General features: G+C 39.2%; 1 protein-coding gene across 1 annotated transcript in view; it reads left to right on the forward strand.

The window, feature by feature from the left end:
• Positions 1-18668, forward strand: part of LOC146968396 (uncharacterized) — a 431785-nt gene that overhangs the window by 358089 nt on the left and 55028 nt on the right. The gene's annotated exons all lie outside the window — the stretch shown is intronic.

Here is an 18668-nt window from a genome sequence, read left to right on the forward strand (position 1 = left end):
ATTAAAATTGAAGATGTTTTTATACTTTGAGTGTGAAGGTGTTTTCAGTTTCATCTTCATGTTTCCTGTGTCTTTATGTCATTTATGATTTGTGGTTTCATGATGCAGGTTGTTGTTTTATCTTCACTGTTGTTGGTCGTTGTTTCCTGTGTTATTATTGTGTGGTGGAGTCGAGCAGAGGGGTCAGCCGTGAAGACGCTGAAATAGATGAAAACTGATTTTTACAAACACTTCAATTAAAGGAGCTGTACTGTATGTACAGTAAGATTGTGGCCAAATCTGTTGCTGCAGTCAAATTCAAAACACCGCAGTGTGTTGTTTCCCCTCCCCCTTGCCCCCCAGGCTCAGGTTGCCAGATATCCAGACGCTAACCTCTGCTCTGCTCGTGGCTATGGTACCCCGAGACTCACTCACAGTCACAAAGTTAAATTTCATAGCTGTTGGGACCAGTGACGGTGCGATGGCCCGTGGCCCTAATAAACACATGTTCTATACAACAGTTAAACAGATTTTAGTTTTTATAACAAAGACCTAAAGTCACAGTTAAATATAAATATAATCATCAATTACATCTTTACAAATTCCAAACATTTTCTTAATTTTAAAAGAAAAATGAATTAGTTAAATTAGCAATCATTTTAAAAACCAAACATCTTTAAAGGAGCTGTATGTAAGAAATGCACAGCAATTAATCATAAAATCACTCAATATGTCACCAGAGACTATAGTCTTATAAGGAAACATGTTAATTTGAAACTCTGATCTAACTGACAACAATACTGTAGCACAGTCAAAATACTCACATTTAAACATTTTATTTGCAGCTTGCAAATCATGTTTACTATGTTTTGATGTTGTGTTTTGTCCTCTTGCGCCACCCACTGCTCTCTCCCAATCACAGAGCCAGTGGCATTTTGGCCTCCGGGTTGCCAGTTAGGCAGTAGGCTACCACTGAGATGCAGCTTATTATATCATATTTCCTTGATATAACATGGGAGAAATCAGCGGCCTGTTACTCTGCCGTCGGATACTCCGCCGTCAAAGCAATAAAACAGTCAGAGTAAAACAGCAAAATATTCATCAACAACCTGCTAAAACTACAGAAATGTAAACACATATAGGAGACATTTTTACTATGTTAACATATGTAGATGTACTGCTGCTTCATTGTCTCTCTGCAGGTAGTAACTAATGCAGTCTGACATGTTTTAGAGAGGCGTGATCATCATGAAGAGAGTTTTTCTGGGCTTTCTCCCACTCTAACCGATGATGTCACCCACTCTGACACGAACATTCCGTGCAATACACAACCATTATAATCTCATAATTTCTCCAAAAATGATCATGGTCATTGATCAGGGATTGATCAAAAACTATATGACCTATCAAAACGTGGAGTAATACACCAATACACAAGACTTGTGTCTACTGTTTAAAGTTTAAATGGAGTCTCTAGGTGAAAGTATGCCTGAGCAGTAGACGTTTGTTAAAGCAGAAGTAAGTGGTCCGGTGGTTTTCGCTAATGCTGCGTTCCAGGCAGGCTTTTGAAATCGTAAATTACAGCTTCAAATCACAACTTACGACTTTGTAGCGTTTCAGGCAACCCACTCGTTTTTTTCCGACCTGTTTTACCGGTGAAAGTCACTATAACGGCCACTCGTAACTTCCGACCGGTGAACTCGTACCAGATCGAACTGGTACCACTTCACGGTCGGAAAAATACGAGTTTCCTTGAACGCACCATAACAGTCCTCGTCCCTACGTCGCCACATTCACGGCGTCCCTTGGCTGCACACACAGCCCTGCATGCCGTTCTCTCTCCTCATTGGATAAAAACTGTAGGATACGATAAATGTTTTCTCTTCGGCTCAGAGCAGAGCAGAGTGACTGACAGACCCGTGTTTCAGACCAAACACTCTATAGAAGTGATTGCTGTCGGAAGATATAACTATTTAAGACTTATATTAACACAAATATATCACTTACTTCTGCTTTAAACTCCAATGATTGGTCTTTTTCGCTCTTTTTTTTCCGCTCGTCCCATTGACTTCAATGCAAAATTTTGCGCAGTTTTTCGCGACTTAAATCGTGAAAAATTTGTAAACTGTTGAGAAAAATAATAAGAAGAAGAAACCCCCCCCTCCCCCGCTGTTGTACAGTCTGACTGCCCTTGGCACAAAGGACTTCCTCATCTGTGGAGCAGGTCAGTGACAGCAATCTGCCACTAAACCTGCTCCTTTGGGAGCTGATGGCAGAGTGCAGTGGGTGGCTGATGTTGTCCATGATCGCCATCAGTTTTCCCATGGTTCTTCTCTCTGTCACTGCAATTACCGACTCCTGTTGCAGGCCCACCACAGAGCTGGCCCGTCTGATGAGCCTGTCCAGTCTCCCACTGTCCCTCTTTTTGATGTCCACCCCCAGCACACAACAGCATAAAACAGAACGCTGGCTACCACAGAGTGGTAGAACATCTGCAGTAACTTCCTGCAGATGTTGAAAGAGGCCAACCTTCTCAGGAAGTAGCACCTGCTCTGCCCCCTCCTGTATAGGTGGTCTGTGTTCACAGTCCAGTCCAGCAAAAAATATTTTGTTGAGACATTTAATCGGATTTAAAATGTGGACTTGTTTAGTTTTGTGTACTTTCAGCTGTTTTTGTTTTTCTCTGATCCACATGACGTGAATGAAACACGCAGCTGTGTTCTTATGCCATCTCCTCGTAAGTTGAGGGCGTGTGCCAGGTGAGTCTAATTAACATAGGATTAGCATAGGTAACAGCCCCATCAATACCCGTAAAAGGGCACGAGACCGCAGGGCCGTGTGCACAGAGCACCCACAGGCACTGAGCAGAGAAGTGAAGTGAGAAAGAAAGTTGAAATGCTCAAATGAAAATCTGGGAGGGAGCCCCAGACTCCAAACATTAAAAGAACTTTAGTAGTGGAGTGGCACTACTGCGGCAGGAATGAAACAAAGAAACAAACAAAAGGCTTATATTTAGTTTATATTTTTGTATTTATATTTAGGCTATATTTAGTAGCGTCAGCAGTGGATGCAGCTCTTCGGGTTGTTATCAGAGAGACCACACTCTCACATGTGCCATCATAAATATCATCATATTATCACATATGAAAAAAAACAGTTGTGTGTAGTGTGAACACTTACAGTAAGTGCACTGTTGCAGCCAAAAAAAAAAATCATATCGGCAGCTGGATGTTGCGCACAACAACAAACAACACCTTTACCCCCCCCCCCAAAAAAAAGAGAAAAAAAAACTGATATGAATTAAGTGTCTATAATGTTTTTTTAAGAAACTGCAATGATTTATCAATTATGATTATTAATATATATGATTATTAAAAACATCATAAAAGATAAGAAAATTATTCTTATTCAAATCATATAATATCATACAACTGCAGAACAAAAGAAAACGCTATAATCGGTTATTTTTGCAGAAGTCTCAGCACCTAAAAGTGCGTAAGTATACTCCTGACTGTTCGTAGATTTTGTTCTTAGTTAAGAACAAATTCTCAAACTACCAACTAACTAACTCAAACTACTGGAAAGAATTTGCTTGGAAGATCATAAATCGATATTTTAGGACACCCCAAATCCAAAGTAAATATAACAAGAATATAGATCCGGGTTGCTGGAGGAAATGTGGGGAGAAAATAGCACACCACAGTCACATATTTTGGTCTGGTAAAATTTTAGATGATTTTTGGTTGGATTCTGTTACAGAACTATCAAACGTTTTCGGTATATCTGTGAGTAGTGACCCTTTGGTTTTATTACTTGGAAAACTACCAGAAAATATTAAGAAGAACGATAGATATTTATTTTTGATAATAAGAGTGGCACTAATTAAACAAATTACAAGAAATTGGTTAAAAGAGGACGGTTTGAATGGTTCTGGATGGAAGGATTTGGTTGATGAGATATATGTAATGGAGAAAATAACAATGAGAATCAGACATCAAGTCTCTGTTTTTGAAAAAAGATGGGAGAAATGGACAAGGTACACAAAAAAAAAAATCTGAAAATTGACGTATTTTTTGTATTGTATTTTTCTTTCTTTCTTTTCCCCTGCCATGTATAACTATAAAAGTGCATCCTGACTGAAACCTGTATGCAAAAAAAAAAAAAAAAAAAATAAGAACAAATTCTGTATAAGAAAACATTCATGAATGCCACAATCTAGTAAGGACTTAAGAACAAATTTGTTCTTAAGAACGGTTCGTGAATGAAATGAAAATGTTGAAATTTGTATAGATGTAAATGATGTTTATGTTAATATTGAACAGTGACTTTAGGTCTTTGTGTTTAACTGTTGTATAGAAGGTATGTCTGTTTTTAAAGTCTCACATTATTAAATCCATAACATGAACATTTTTTATAACATGTATTGATATTTTCTCTGTGTGGAGTCCAGACAAACTTCCACTCTACCTTTATCCACAATAAATGACACAATAATGACCCGTTGATGTGAAAAACCTCTGTCTTAAAGTATCACACACACAAAAGCAAAGCAGTAGTTGCAGTCCTTTAATTAAAGGTGATTCATTTATTTGCTGATTAATTACAGGTTTTACAGTAGTTTAATCTGTTCTAATGTTAAGACACTGAATCTGTTCTTCTCTATGAGTAAGAAGCAAATTTGGTAAAGTTTTGTTAAAGGGATGGTTCAACATTTTGGCAAATTGGCCCATTGCCCAGAGTTGTTTTTGAGGTAAATACAGAGACTGCTTCCTGAAAAACTGCCCCCGACGGAAACGTGCATTAGTGGTTTTGCATGAATTTCCCTCTAAAACAACTCTGTCTGGTAACGTTCTGTTATTATCTCATAGCGTGGTGAATGTGCAGGTCACAACTTGTCCACCAGAGCGTTGTAGAGTTGTTGGATTGTGTATTTGATGAGTTTAATGAGGGAAATCAAAAAATCCCATGAGCCTTCGTAGCTTAGCTCTGAGAAGCTCACCGCTCTGCTCCGCCGTTCTAAAAATAGCTTGCACCGACAATTAAAGGTAACGGACTTACTGCTATGACTATAGGGATTATGGCAATGGGCCAATTTGCCAAAATGTTGAACTATCCCTTTAAGTCTAAGGTCAAACCTAGTGTGTGTCACGTCTCTCCACTGGCTAAAAACATCTTCTCATGTGGTTTGTATGTGAGAAGCTCAAATGATCATCAGCATCTGCAGCGTCTAAAAACAACAAGTGTCTTTATATGAATAGTTGATGTGTCAGTCAGTAGCTCTGTGGTTTTTAACCTGAGAGACATAAAGTTCAACAACACACACATGAAGCATCAACATGTGACACACAAAGGTCAGACACCTCAAACACAACTGAGGCAAAGTCGTTGTTCCATCACTGGTGTGAGGAAACAGACCCATGATCAATATACTGAAAGATTTCATGAAATTCTACAACTGATCAATCAGAGCAAGAATTATAGATCAATGATCTGTTAATGATTCATGAACTCTATCAGAGCGGGGGATATGAAATTCACCAAACAACAGGTTGTTCTTAAGGTGGTATATGTCATATGTGATTCAAAATTCAGTTTTTATGTGTCAAGCTTGAAAAAAAACCTTCAGAAGTGTACAGGCTCAGTTATAAACAAGATTAAACTTCATCCTTGGTCATTTCCTCTTCAACGTCACTCTCTCTCACGCGTTAGTCATCAATCGTGTCTGTTTTCTGTGAACTGTAAGACAAAAATATTATACGTATCTGTGGTAAATAATGACAAACTCAACAGTCACTTGCAACTTTCCACTAAGCTTTCTTCAGTGGCATTTTTAGTTGAATGGGTCTTTCTTAGATTATTAGATTATAAATAAAGAAGTAATAAAGATTTCACTCTGCGCTTTAGGGAACTTTGTATTTTCTAATACTTATGCATGACTCACCAAATGATCAATAATTTATCATTTAGGTTCAACCATCAGTCTCACCTGGACACTTGCATAGACAATTTCATCCTGTGGTTCTTTGGCTGCTCTGAGGTTCTGGGAAGATGTGGATCTGGATGATCCTGGTTCTGCTTTGGAAACAAACAGAATTTGTATTGAACATAGCCTTTAACACATAAAGTACAATTTCAAAGAATTCAATTGAGCAGTCGTTTTAAATCATCAGTGTGTTTGTTAATGATACATGTTGGTGTGACTGACAGTAGACGTCTCCTGCTTCTATACTGTATCTGGTTATAAATACTCCAGCGGGCAGAGTGAAGGTCTGAACAGGCCTCTTACCGTTCTCTGTCTGTGCTTCTCTGCTGTGGTTTGTCTCAGTGCAGACGTTCAAACTCTCACCAGTGTCAGCAGCGTCTAGAACAACAGACCACAGAGAGAGGGAGCAGAAATCATTCAGACGTTAGAGTCGACTGCTTCAACTGCCACTGACTCCTCTTCTTATTTTAACCTCCTCAGTGGTCGACCAAGGTGCTGAACATCTGAATAAGTTTCATGAGAATGTGAAAAGTCCTGTTGTTTGTTTCACATTGTGCTTAAGAAAAAAAAACAAATCTAGTTCACCTGCGTTCTTTCTCTTCTTTGTCACAACAACTGCATATGTCAAACTATTTGGATCATCTGCATTGTCCACTCCTGAAACTGAAACACAGAGAAAATGTATAAATTATAAACAGACTGAAGGCTGACAGGTGGACAGGTTATACATACAAACATTACATTATAACTTGTTCGTCTGAGTCACGTTACTTAGAAAACTCACCTAAGTTTGATGTTCTTGACGTCTTTGAGCAAACTGATGAAAAGAAAAGAATAATTATTGACATCAATAGAAAAAAGATAGAAATCATGGACTTACAGTATATTAAAGGGAGAAGTATCTGCTTCTCTGTACCTCTGTGTTTGTTAACATGGAGAAACTCCAGCAGCAGCAGCAGCAGCATCAGGGCTACAGTCGAGACGACGATGATGATGATCCACTGCAGGCTACGGTGGTTTGTAGAGTCAGAGTAATTGGAGACAGATTCTTCATGAGCTGGTAGACACATAATGAAAACTTATACCTGCTACAGGACTTTCTTTTAACATTAGTAAATTCAGAAAACACTCACATATCTACAAACCAGCCCCAAAAAAGAAAAAGCCAGGCAAAAAGAAAAAGAAAGAAAAAAAAACTAAGCAAAAAAAAAAAAAAAATCTGGCAAAAAAAAAAAAAAATCCAGCAAAAACAAAAAAACATACGGATTAAAAATAAAAAGCCAGCCAAAAAATAAATAAATGAATACGGCAAAAAAAATATATAGGCAAAAAATCAAAAAAAAATTTGGCAGAAGAAAAAGCCAGCCAAAAAAAAAACAAACAAAAATAAATTACGGCCAAAAAAAAAGGGTCAGGCATGAAAAGAAACAATAATAATAATAATTGAGAAAATATCAAACACTACTATAGTCGGTGGCGGCTGCCTCTACAGCCTTGATTAAGCTGTACCTCAGAATCGGCTTCAGTAATAATAAAGTTCTCTCTCTTTTGGCTCATAAACACGGTGTGGTCATAAAATAAGGACGTTGAGTCGGAAACTTGGTTTGTTCAGGAGGATGAACCGCACAAACTTGGAGAAGGTGGCCGCATTCGTACAAAATGAAATAAATGAAACCAAACCAAACCACTGCTCAAATATCTGTAAGAAATTAACAAAACAGAGGGAAAGTTCACTCGGGCCAGATCTTGCTCTATACTAGAATTTTAGACTGAATTTTAGGTTGCATTTAAAGATGATCTTTGCTTACATAGGCAGGATTTCTTATTTAATTATTAAAAAAACTTCATAAATACATTTTTCATTTGCACACATAATATCTACATGGATTGTATTATATTTCTACAATATAATATACGTACACATTTGTATGGACTGAATACTACTACATCATTGTTATATTTATTTAATTTACATTTACATATCTAAACAATGTTGTTTTATATTCACCATCCTCTGTTTGTTATACAAATACATCTGAAATTATCTATGTTGAGATCAATTCTAAATATTTATATGATGAACAATTGAACATGGTATTATTTGTTGTATTTAAGATTTCATCCTCATTGTTATGGGCCAAACACATAAATGATGTTGACACTGATACTGGTTTTGAATATATTTATGTTCATGTGCTTACATAGCCTACATGTAAATATATATTTGACAAAAGCCAATGCAAGTATATTGTACAGATTTTCCATGAACACAAAGAAATGATAATAAAAAATGTTAAATGTTACACTTTTTACTTCTCTGTTAGAGTCTCACCTGTGACAGTCAGTCTGCTCTCTGGTGACTCTCCAGCTCCCTGGATGCTGCACTTGTACAGTCCTTCATCAGACTTGGAGACGTTGTTCATCCTGATCTCTTGTGTTGGACTGTTGTTCATTGTGACGTTGTCTTTGTAGAAAACAGCTTTCAGGTTGGTGGAAGTCGTCTTGTTTCTGCAGCGCAGAGTCACAGTATCTCCCTCCATCACAGGAAGAGCAGGACTGTCCAGGATCACTGACCCACCTGAAGACCACATAAGGTAAGTGAAACATTAAATGCATGAAAATATGGATGAGTCAATGTGGCAACATCTAAAAAATATTAATAAAAACAAACCCTAAAAATCTCTACAAGGTAGAAGAGACAAGCAAAATTTTGTGAAAAAAATAACTTGTAACTGTGAGAAGATGATAAAGCTAGATTAAATTAGGTGATCGTTTAATTGGCATTACTAGATAGATCCAGTTTCATCATGAGATGATGTTTATTCATATTCAAAAAATATTGTATTCTTTGATTTACGGCATGAAACAGGCTCAGTGGACTGTTATCTATTGATTTTCATCCTGAATAAACACTAAGAGAAACCTCCGATTATTCGGTGTGAACAGTAGATCTGTAGTGGTTACCAGTGATGGTGATGTTGATGCTGTTGCTTTCTCCTCCATCAGTCTCACACCAGTATTCTCCACTGTCTGATAGATAAAGTCCAGCAACAAAGCAGGACGACCCTGATGATGTCCTCTTCATGTCACATGCTGGAGTAAATTCCCCTTTGTCTCTGGCCCCTCTCAACCGAGCAGAACCATCAGTCCTGTCACAATGGAAAGAGACAGGCTCAAGTACAAAGAACTGCAGACGGTCTGGAGTGATACGAAGAGAAGCTGCACCTGAAAGTTCACAGAAAAAACATCCAAAACTTGTATTTTGATATCTGCAAGAGGAACTAAATTCAAATGGATCAACATACATGGGTAAAGTGGGGGTCTTTGTCATCAAGTTAATTTGTGATTTTTTTTTTTTATATCTCATCGGAGATAAAACAGAACATTAAGCATTCTTCTACAAATCTTTACACAAAACGAATTCTGCATAAAGAATTAAACACACACAAACACACACACACACACACACACACACAAAACAAACACACACAAAACAGAACAAAAACAAGTTCCTCACCACTTTGCTGAGCATAAAGACTCTGAACTCGTGTCTCCAGCAGAAGAAATTCAAGCATCACTGGAGAAACAAAGGAGCAATGTTGTAAATCAGCAACAGAAGCTTTGATGAGCAGCAACATCTAAAAGTGAGGACAGAAAGAGAAGAAATGTGACACTGAGTACTCACACAGTCTGAAGCAGAGAGCTGTGACCTCCATGTCGTCTTGCTGCAGACTGAGTGTTGAGCTGAAATACAACTGAAGTATAATGTACATGACAACTTCCTCTTCCTGTGGAGGTTATTTCTGATGCTGCTGCAGAAGGGGGGCAGAGTCTCAGAGGCTGAGGTGGGCTCTCAGTGTTGAGATGTGACATCACAACCTGTTGTTGGTTCCTTGGTCCAGTCTCCTTTGTTCAGGTCAGGCTTGCTGCTGTTCCAGCAGATGGCAGCAGAAACACTGTACATCTGTCACCACTGACTGATGAAACATGTTTAATTTTTCACTGCAGAGGTCAAAGGGCCTGAGGCTCCTTTGGCCAAATAGATGGAAACTGTTTTTATTGGATCTTAACTCAAGCATTAGGGTTTTATTGGTTTTATGTTCTTCTGTCCTCCTTTTATGCATCTTTTTTTTCATTGTCTCTGTGTTATAACACCATTGCAAAACAAATTTCCCTCTGTGGGAGATTAAAAGCTCTGGACTGAACTGAACTGGGCCTGTCCCTCCTACACAACATATTTGTTCAAGAACCAGTCCAGTTTGCACATCCAGGTATTGTGTGCATTACCTCAATGTCCTTGCTTAGTATGTCTTAATAGTATCTCCAGATGAGCCAAGACTCAAGAGTTATAGTTACAACCTGATCTCACAGAAATGCGTGAAATGACCACGAACACCTAGTACCAGATTCCGTGCTCCTTTCACGTAATGTGTTAAAATTACGTGAAAGAAGCATGGAAACAGTCTCCACTGAAAGCCAATGAGTCCAAATTCCGTGAGATGGCCACGCAAACCGTGTCGTGGTGGATGCACGCATTTTCAGCTTCAAAGACAACACCCCCAGTGCGTCAACAGCCTGACGAACGGTCACTGTCCCTCCTCGTCACATGCTTGACTCATTAGGTGCCCGTTTTTTTTTTTTTTTTTTTACTTTTCCTTAAAGCTTTATTGAACCTGATGCTGCTGTGTCTGACGTAGTTTACAGCAAGGACGTCCTTTCGGTTATCTATTTATTTATTTATTTATTTATTCATTTATGTATGTAGTGATCATGGTGTTTGGTGCAGAATAATCAATCAATAAATAAATAAATTAGGTCGGAAGCTACGTCAGACCGGGGGGGGGTTGTGGATTCTACAGGTGAAGACCACTTCCGCGTTCAAAAAGCTGCTCTGTTTAATCAATATTCTGAAGAAAGATCTGATTATTAGCCATAACGCTGTAACCATCCAAGGAAGACTGTGTAACAATATTATGTGCTTCTGCTGAGTCCAAAAGCCCTGTGTAATATCAACTTCATTTTAAGAAAACAAGTTTTGTTTCCAATGTCATATCACGGAGAAGCACTACATTACCCACAATCCTCATATTTATCAGCGACGTGTCTAATTGGTTGAGCTTGCTGTTACCAGCAAATGAAAAACAAATTGAGCTTATATTATTTTCTTAGTAACTAAACATCGTTTTTGTTTTCAACATTGAATAAGAAAACGGTGCTATATTGTTAAAATTCAACAATAAAGTGCATACAAGTTGGCTTGACTTCTTTCTTTTTTTCTTTTTCTTCATAATTTTCACCAGCATCTTTCTGGTCCACATCACATCACATTTAATGTAATTTTTAATTCAATGAGTGAAATTTTATTTTTTATCTGAAAAACATTATTATGAATTCAAGGGTCAGAGGTAACTGATTAGTGTTAAATTTAACCTTTTTGACCCTGTTTCCTTGAATAAATCACTAAGACTTTGATGCGGGAAGCTGAGATTTTGATTTGATTTTGTTCAGAGCACTAGGGACAAAGTTTCTGTAGAATTTCAGACCTGTCGGACCTCCAGAAGGGTCACAGCTGACCGTCCAGGCTCGTTTCTCTGCCTTCAAAGCCTAGGTTTAGAAGCCTTTTGTCTAATAATGTCCACATTCTTGGGGTTATAAGGCTGAAAGTTTAATGCATTTGTCCGGGGCCTAAGGCCATCCACCATGTGCAATTTCAAACCCGTGCGACCAGAGGCGATTTTAGAGTCTGCTGGGGCCCTAAGCAAAAATCCCCAGGGGGCCCTCCAACCAGTGTTTATCACCGTCATTTTATAAATAATCGAACACCAACAAAAAATGTATGAAATTTAAACTTTTTTTATTCAAAATGTCCAGTTATGGTGTAAGCTGGTGACATGTTGTCTTCATGATGGGCAGGTGTTGCTGTCTCACTGGAGGTGGACGTTCAACTGATAGGCTATATGACAAAAAACAAAAGACAGTTTTACTTTAATTGATAATATACCATGCCCTCTAAAGATTCTTTATGACAATATAGGCCGACACTTACAGTTTTCACTGTCAGCACTGGGAGGGGGCACTTTGTCCCTTTGTTTTGCTGCTGTCAGAAAATCAAATAATAATCCTGAGGAGAGATAAGAGAGTGATTTTTAAATGTTTTCCTTGGGCATAGCTTTCATAGCACCAATAGCTTGTTAACTTTTACACTTTCATATTATTATTATAATAATAGGCTACTCACTTCAATACTGTAACATAACTTTACTATGTCACCCTGCTACCTTGCTGCCAAGGAGACCACGTTAAAGCAGATAACAGCGGCACGGCCGTTTCGGCTAATGCTGTGTTCAAGGCAGGCTTTTGAAACCGTAAGTTACAGCTTCAAGTCACAACTACGACTTGGTAGCGTTCCAGGTAACCCGTAGCTCGTGTTTTTACCGTCCTGTCGTCTGTGAAAGTTCCCTATAACGGCCACTCGTAACTTCCGACCCGTGAACTCGTACCAGATCGAACTGGTATGACTTCACAGGAAGGAAAAACACAAAGTACGAGTTTCCTTGAACGCACCATGAGTTAGCAGCCCCCGCCCTTGTCAGGCATCAATTGGTCCTCGTGCTACGTCACCACATTCACGCGCATCCCTTGGCTGCACACACAGGCCTTCATGCCGTTCTCTCCCCTCATTGGATAACACTTGTATCCCACAAGGAAAATTTTCTCGTCGGGTTACAGCAGAGCAGAGTGACGGAGAGACTCGTGTTTAGGCTGAAATACTTCATGTAAGTGATTGCTGACGGAAAATAGGACTATTTAGGACTTATATTAACAAAAACATTCCACTGATATCTGCTTTAAGTTAACTTGCTTTTTTTTTTTTTTTTTTTTGTCACTTAACGACCGTAACCGAGTGGAGCACCAGAACCGCACGCACCGAGTCCCTCAGTCCAGTGCAGTCCCACTGACTGACTGACTGACTGTAAACGTGAAGTAGCCTGGTCACCACTGGTCTGAAGCTAACATTAGCTGCTATTCAAGTGTCTCCCAGTTAGACTATTAGCATTTGTTCAACAGTTATTTACTGTTCACGTTACACTCTGCTCCACTTACCACCACTGTCTTGCATTCTTTTTTTTACTTCCGCCTCTTTTTTCTTCTCGTCTTGCTCCCAGGTGGACTCTTCTTTTTCCCTCGGCTTCATTAGAAACTCCCAGTGATGAGGTGCATCATACAGGTTGACGTTAGATGGGTCCGGAGAATGACATGGGGCCCCGTTAGGGGGGTTTCCCACTGAGATGTAATTGCAAATCGACGCTATACGACGATCCGGGGAGGGGGGTGCGGTCACTGCGGGTAGCGCATTTTGAGATATTTCTGTCGATGAAACTGCCCTCGAGCCCCGACCCTCGGGGGCCCCCTAATGGCTCGGGGCCCCAAGCAGTTGCCTGCCTTGCCTGTTCACAAACAGCGCCTCTGCGTGCGACCTTCACAAGTGTCAAAGCTCACTGATTTGTGACCTTTTTGACCCCGTTTCCTTGAATAAAACACCAAGACTTTGATGCGGGAAGCTGAGATTTTAAAATGTGGTCCAGAATCTCTAGTAGATTGTGTGTGCAAAGATTCAGAGCTCTGTGACATTCAGAAGGGTCACAAATAGCCAAAAAGCAATGCTCCTTTCTCTGACCTCTTATTAAAGGAGAAATGTTTAAACAGCAATTCTTTAATAGCTTCCAGATGCTTTGGCCTATCAGGCTGAATTTTTAGCTAAAGGAGCTGGTGTACGATCAGGAAGTAGGGGAGCTGTGCATAAAGCCAATTGGTAAGTGTCAAAGGTCACAGGGGTCAAACATCAAAGTGAATCCAGCCATTCCTGCTTTTTCCTAACAAAACACACATGCTTTAAGTTATCATCATGAAATATAAATATGTTGTATATCAGAGAGTCCTCTATCTGAATATTTTGGTCCCGTTGCTCTAGGGGCCCCGGGGGGCCCCGGGGGGCCACTTGGCTTTCCCATGCTCCCACAGAGTTGGGCCTCGGGGTGATGGATAAGGGCCTCACCATGAGTCCACAGGCCAAGTTTCAAGTGATTTGGTCGGTTTCTATGGAAACGGCGCCCTCAAGGATACAGAGGAATGCGGATGTTTGAAGCCCCGCCTCTCGAAAAGTAATGGCTCGATCAGGACCAAACACACATCTACGCGTTCGTCTTGGGCCCCCGAACCATGAATAAAAAAAATCAGAACTGTACGACTTTTGGAAATGTGTTTTGTCTATTTCAGCTTTTCTGACTCAGAGTCTGTCAGACTTAAAGCGTGAGAGACCCTCTTAGTCAGAAAAGCCGAAATAGACAAAATGCATTTCCAAAAGTCGTACAGTTCTGATCTTGTAATACATGGTTCGGGGGCCCAAAACGAACGCGTAGATGTGTGTTTGGTCCTGATCGAGCCATTACTTTTCGAGAGGCGGGGCTTCAAACAGCCGCATTCCTCTGTATCCTTGAGGCCGCCGTTTCCATAGAAACTGACCAAATCACTTGAAACTTGGCCTGTGGACTCATGGTGAGGCCCTTATCCATCACCCCGAGGCCCAACTCTGTGGGAGCATGGGAAAGCCAAGTGGCCCCCCGGGGCCCCTAGAGCAACGGGACCAAAATATTCTGATAGAGGACTCTCTGATATACAACATATTTGTATTTCATGATGATAACTTAAAGCATGTATGTTTTGTTGAGAAAAAGCAGGAATGGCTGGATTCACTTTGATGTTTGACCCCTGTGACCTTTGACATTTACCAATTGGCTTTATGCACAGCTCCCCTACTTCCTGATCGTACACCAGCTCCTATAGCTAAAAATTCAGCCTGATAGGCCAAAGCATCTGGAAGCTATAAAAGAATTGCTGTTTAAACATTTCTCCTTTAATAAGAGGTCAGAGAAAGGAGCATTGCTTTTTGGCTATTTGTGACCCTTCTGAATGTCACAGAGCTCTGAATCTTTGCACACACAATCTACTAGAGATTCTGGACCACATTTTAAAATCTCAGCTTCCCGCATCAAAGTCTTGGTGTTTTATTCAAGGAAACGGGGTCAAAAAGGTCACAAATCAGTGACCTTTGACACTTGTGAAGGTCGCACGGGTTTGAAATTGCACATGGTGGATGGTCTTAGGCCCCGGACAAATGCATTAAACTTTCAGCCTTATAACCCCAAGAATGTGGACGTTATTAGACAAAAGGCTTCTAAATCTAGGCTTTGAAGGCCGAGAAACGAGCCTGGACAGTCAGCTGTGACCCTTCTTGACGTCCGACAGGTCTGAAATTCTACAGAAACTTTGTCCCTAGTGCTCTGAACAAAATCAAATCAAAATCTCAGCTTCCCGCATCAAAGTCTTAGTGATTTATTCAAGGAAACAGGGTCAAAAAGGTTAAATTTAACACTAATCAGTTACCTCTGACCCTTGAATTCATAATAATGTTTTTCAGATAAAAAATAAAATTTCACTCATTGAATTAAAAATTACATTAAATGTGATGTGGACCAGAAAGATGCTGGTGAAAATTATGAAAAAAAAAGTAAAAAAGAAAGAAGTCAAGCCAACTTTTATGCACTTTATTGTTGAATTTTCACAATATAGCACCATTTTTTTATTCAATGTTGAAATCAAAAAAGATGTTAAGACCTTAAGAAAATAATATAAGCTCAATTTGTTTTATTTTTTCATTTGCTGGTAACAGCAAGCTCAACCAATTAGACACGTCGCTGATAAATATGAGGATTATGGGTAATGTAGTGCTTCTCCGTGATATGACATTGGAAACAAAACGTGTTTTCTTAAAATAAAGTTGATATTACAAAGGGCTTTTGGACTCAGCAGAAGCACATAATATTGTTACACAGTCGTCCTTGGATGGTTACAGCGTTATGGCTAATAATCAGATCTTTCTTCAGAATATTGATTAAACAGAGCAGCTTTTTGAACGCGGAAGTGGTCTTCACCTGTAGAATCCACAACCCCCCCCCCCCGGTCTGACGTAGCTTCCGACCTAATTTATTTATTGATTGATTGATTATTCTGCACCAAACACCATGATCACTACATACATAAATAAATAAATAAATAAATAGATAACCGAAAGGACGTCCTTGCTGTAAACTACGTCAGACACAGCAGCATCAGGTTCAATAAAGCTTTAAGGAAAAGTAAAAAAAAAAAAAAAACGGGCACCTAATGAGTCAAGCATGTGACGAGGAGGGACAGTGACCGTTCGTCAGGCTGTTGACGCACTGGGGGTGTTGTCTTTGAAGCTGAAAATGCGTGCATCCACCACGACACAGTTTGCGTGGCCATCTCACGGAATTTGGACTCATTGGCTTTCAGTGGAGACTGTTTCCGTGCTTCTTTCACGTAATTTTAACACATTACGTGAAAGGAGCACAGAATCTGGTACTAGGTGTTCGTGGTCATTTCACGCATTTCTGTGAGATCAGGTTGCAAAATGAATGAACAACGCTAATTACTGTTACTGAGACCACCTCTTTTGGTTGGGACCAAATTTTGGGTCCTTGACTCAGACCATGGTCCAGAAATCTTTCACACCTGTAAATATGGTTTGGATAAAACAGAAATGTCCTGAACCAAACGAGGTCAGTGTGAAAGCCCCCAAAATCAGGACAGGAATGGGGTCAGAACAGCGTTGAGTCCTGGTTCTGCTGATCAATATCACTGACCCAAAATCCAGCCTGACCAACTATAGCTGTCTAGAGATCTACCTCTATCACTTTGAGCTTCTCTTTAGGAATGGGCGCTAGATACATTTGAGAAATCAAATGGCATAATTGTACATAGTGTGACAGTTGAGGGTTCAATCCCTGCCCGGGCCCTCTTCACCTTGCCACAATAGGGTACATGTACATGTACTCTATGTACGAACATGTAGGGTGCATGTACATGTACTCTATGTAAGAACGTGTAGGGTACACGTACATGCACTGAGAGAAACAAAACATAATGATTTATGTAACGTTTAATTGCAACTGTTTTATATTATAATGATGATCAGTTACCTAGCAACAGGGTCAAAGTTCGGCTGTCCAGTCATTCAGAGTCAAACTGATCTCTGGATATCATGTCTGCGTTTAAAACTGAATGAAACTATCTGATTAATTGTGAAGCTTCAAATTCTGTAAGAATATGTATATGATTATTATGTTTCATTAATTTTATTTTATTTTTTTGTGGTTTTATTTAAATTGTACAACCTTGTTCTGATTCTTCTGAAGTCTGAAGGTTTCTGCAGTTGACAAACTGGAGCAGTATAAGATCATGAGTCACTAAATGATTTACAGACTTTACACCTGTCGTCAGTTGAAATGAGCAACACATCAAACAACAGGTACGTGGTGCTCTCAATAATCTTTCTTGTATTTTAGATTTTTAGATATTTTAGATTAGATTTTTGATATAGTGGTTCTATATTAGACAACAGTTACACATTTTATAAACTACTGATATGTTGTAAAGCTTTGGTGTCTATAGAAAAGTTGTATCCACATATGGAATTAATTCCAAATATATCAACTTTATACATATACATGAACATGTGTACAGTATATGCATCCATCTTGTAGTTAGACAGCAAACTGTCAGATTTCATAATCTCCGATAGATTATTACACATGTGGATGTGATGAGGACAAAGTGTTTTATAGAAAGAGCTCTAGTGTAAGATAAAATATGATACAAGTCCGATAGCATCAATACATTTTATTTCAAAACAATATATTTCAGCAATGAAGTTTAGGTAAACAGAAATGCAGCTGTTGAAGAACTCTACAGTATGGAGTCTACTTTTGATGGCTGGATATATGGGCTGTGCAGTGAAGAAATGTAACCATTACATTATTGTAGTGCCAAAAGCTCTCATTTGTTCAGGAATTAAACACTGGATCAGATAAGCATGCATGTGACTTTAAAACACAAAGGAAGCAGGTGCTGTTCATTGTTTGTTGTAGCACACTTACAGTAAAAATCAGAATACGTCGACAAATGAGAAGTTTATAACTTCACTGGGGAACTGAGTGGTAAAATTAGCTAACAGACAAGACAACGAGAATGTCCTTTACTTTGAAGGCTGCTCAGAATTTCATTTTTTTCAGTGGACTTTTTATGTGGTTTAAACGTGAGTTTAAAAGTCTATTTGATGAGGTTCCTTTATTGTCATATGCATACCAACAAAAGAAAAATTGCACTCACTTAAAAAGGCTCAGCCATCGCTTTTTAGTGCAGATTATGTGTTATTTTAGTTAAGAGTTAATGTGGTGAAGGCTTTGGGATAAAAACTGTCAACAGACTGGTGGTGCATGTTTTAATGGGCAGGTAGAGTCTTGGTTGGGATAGGGTGGAGTGAGTCCTTTTGTGTTTTCTGCAAACACAAGAGGTGAAAATGTCTTCCAGAGCTGGTCAGTGTAAAGTGGTTTGTTCCTCAAGCTGTGTTTATGATTCCTAAAGCCTTTTGGTTAGCTATGGAGCTACTTCCTTACCACACCAGAATGCCATATGTCAGACATGATGCTCTCAATGGAGCAGTGATAGAAGGACATCAGGACCTGAGGGGGCTTCTCAGTAAATATAATTGTTGTTTCTTCTTAATCAAAGGGTTTGTATTTTGTGTCCATGAGAGATTCTCCAAAACAAAACTCAAGAAGTAGGC

The sequence above is a fragment of the Trachurus japonicus genome, chromosome 18, assembly GCF_045865225.1.
Source record: "Trachurus japonicus isolate A0001 chromosome 18, Traja_1.0".
In the NCBI taxonomy this organism is placed as follows: Eukaryota; Metazoa; Chordata; class Actinopteri; order Carangiformes; family Carangidae; genus Trachurus; species Trachurus japonicus.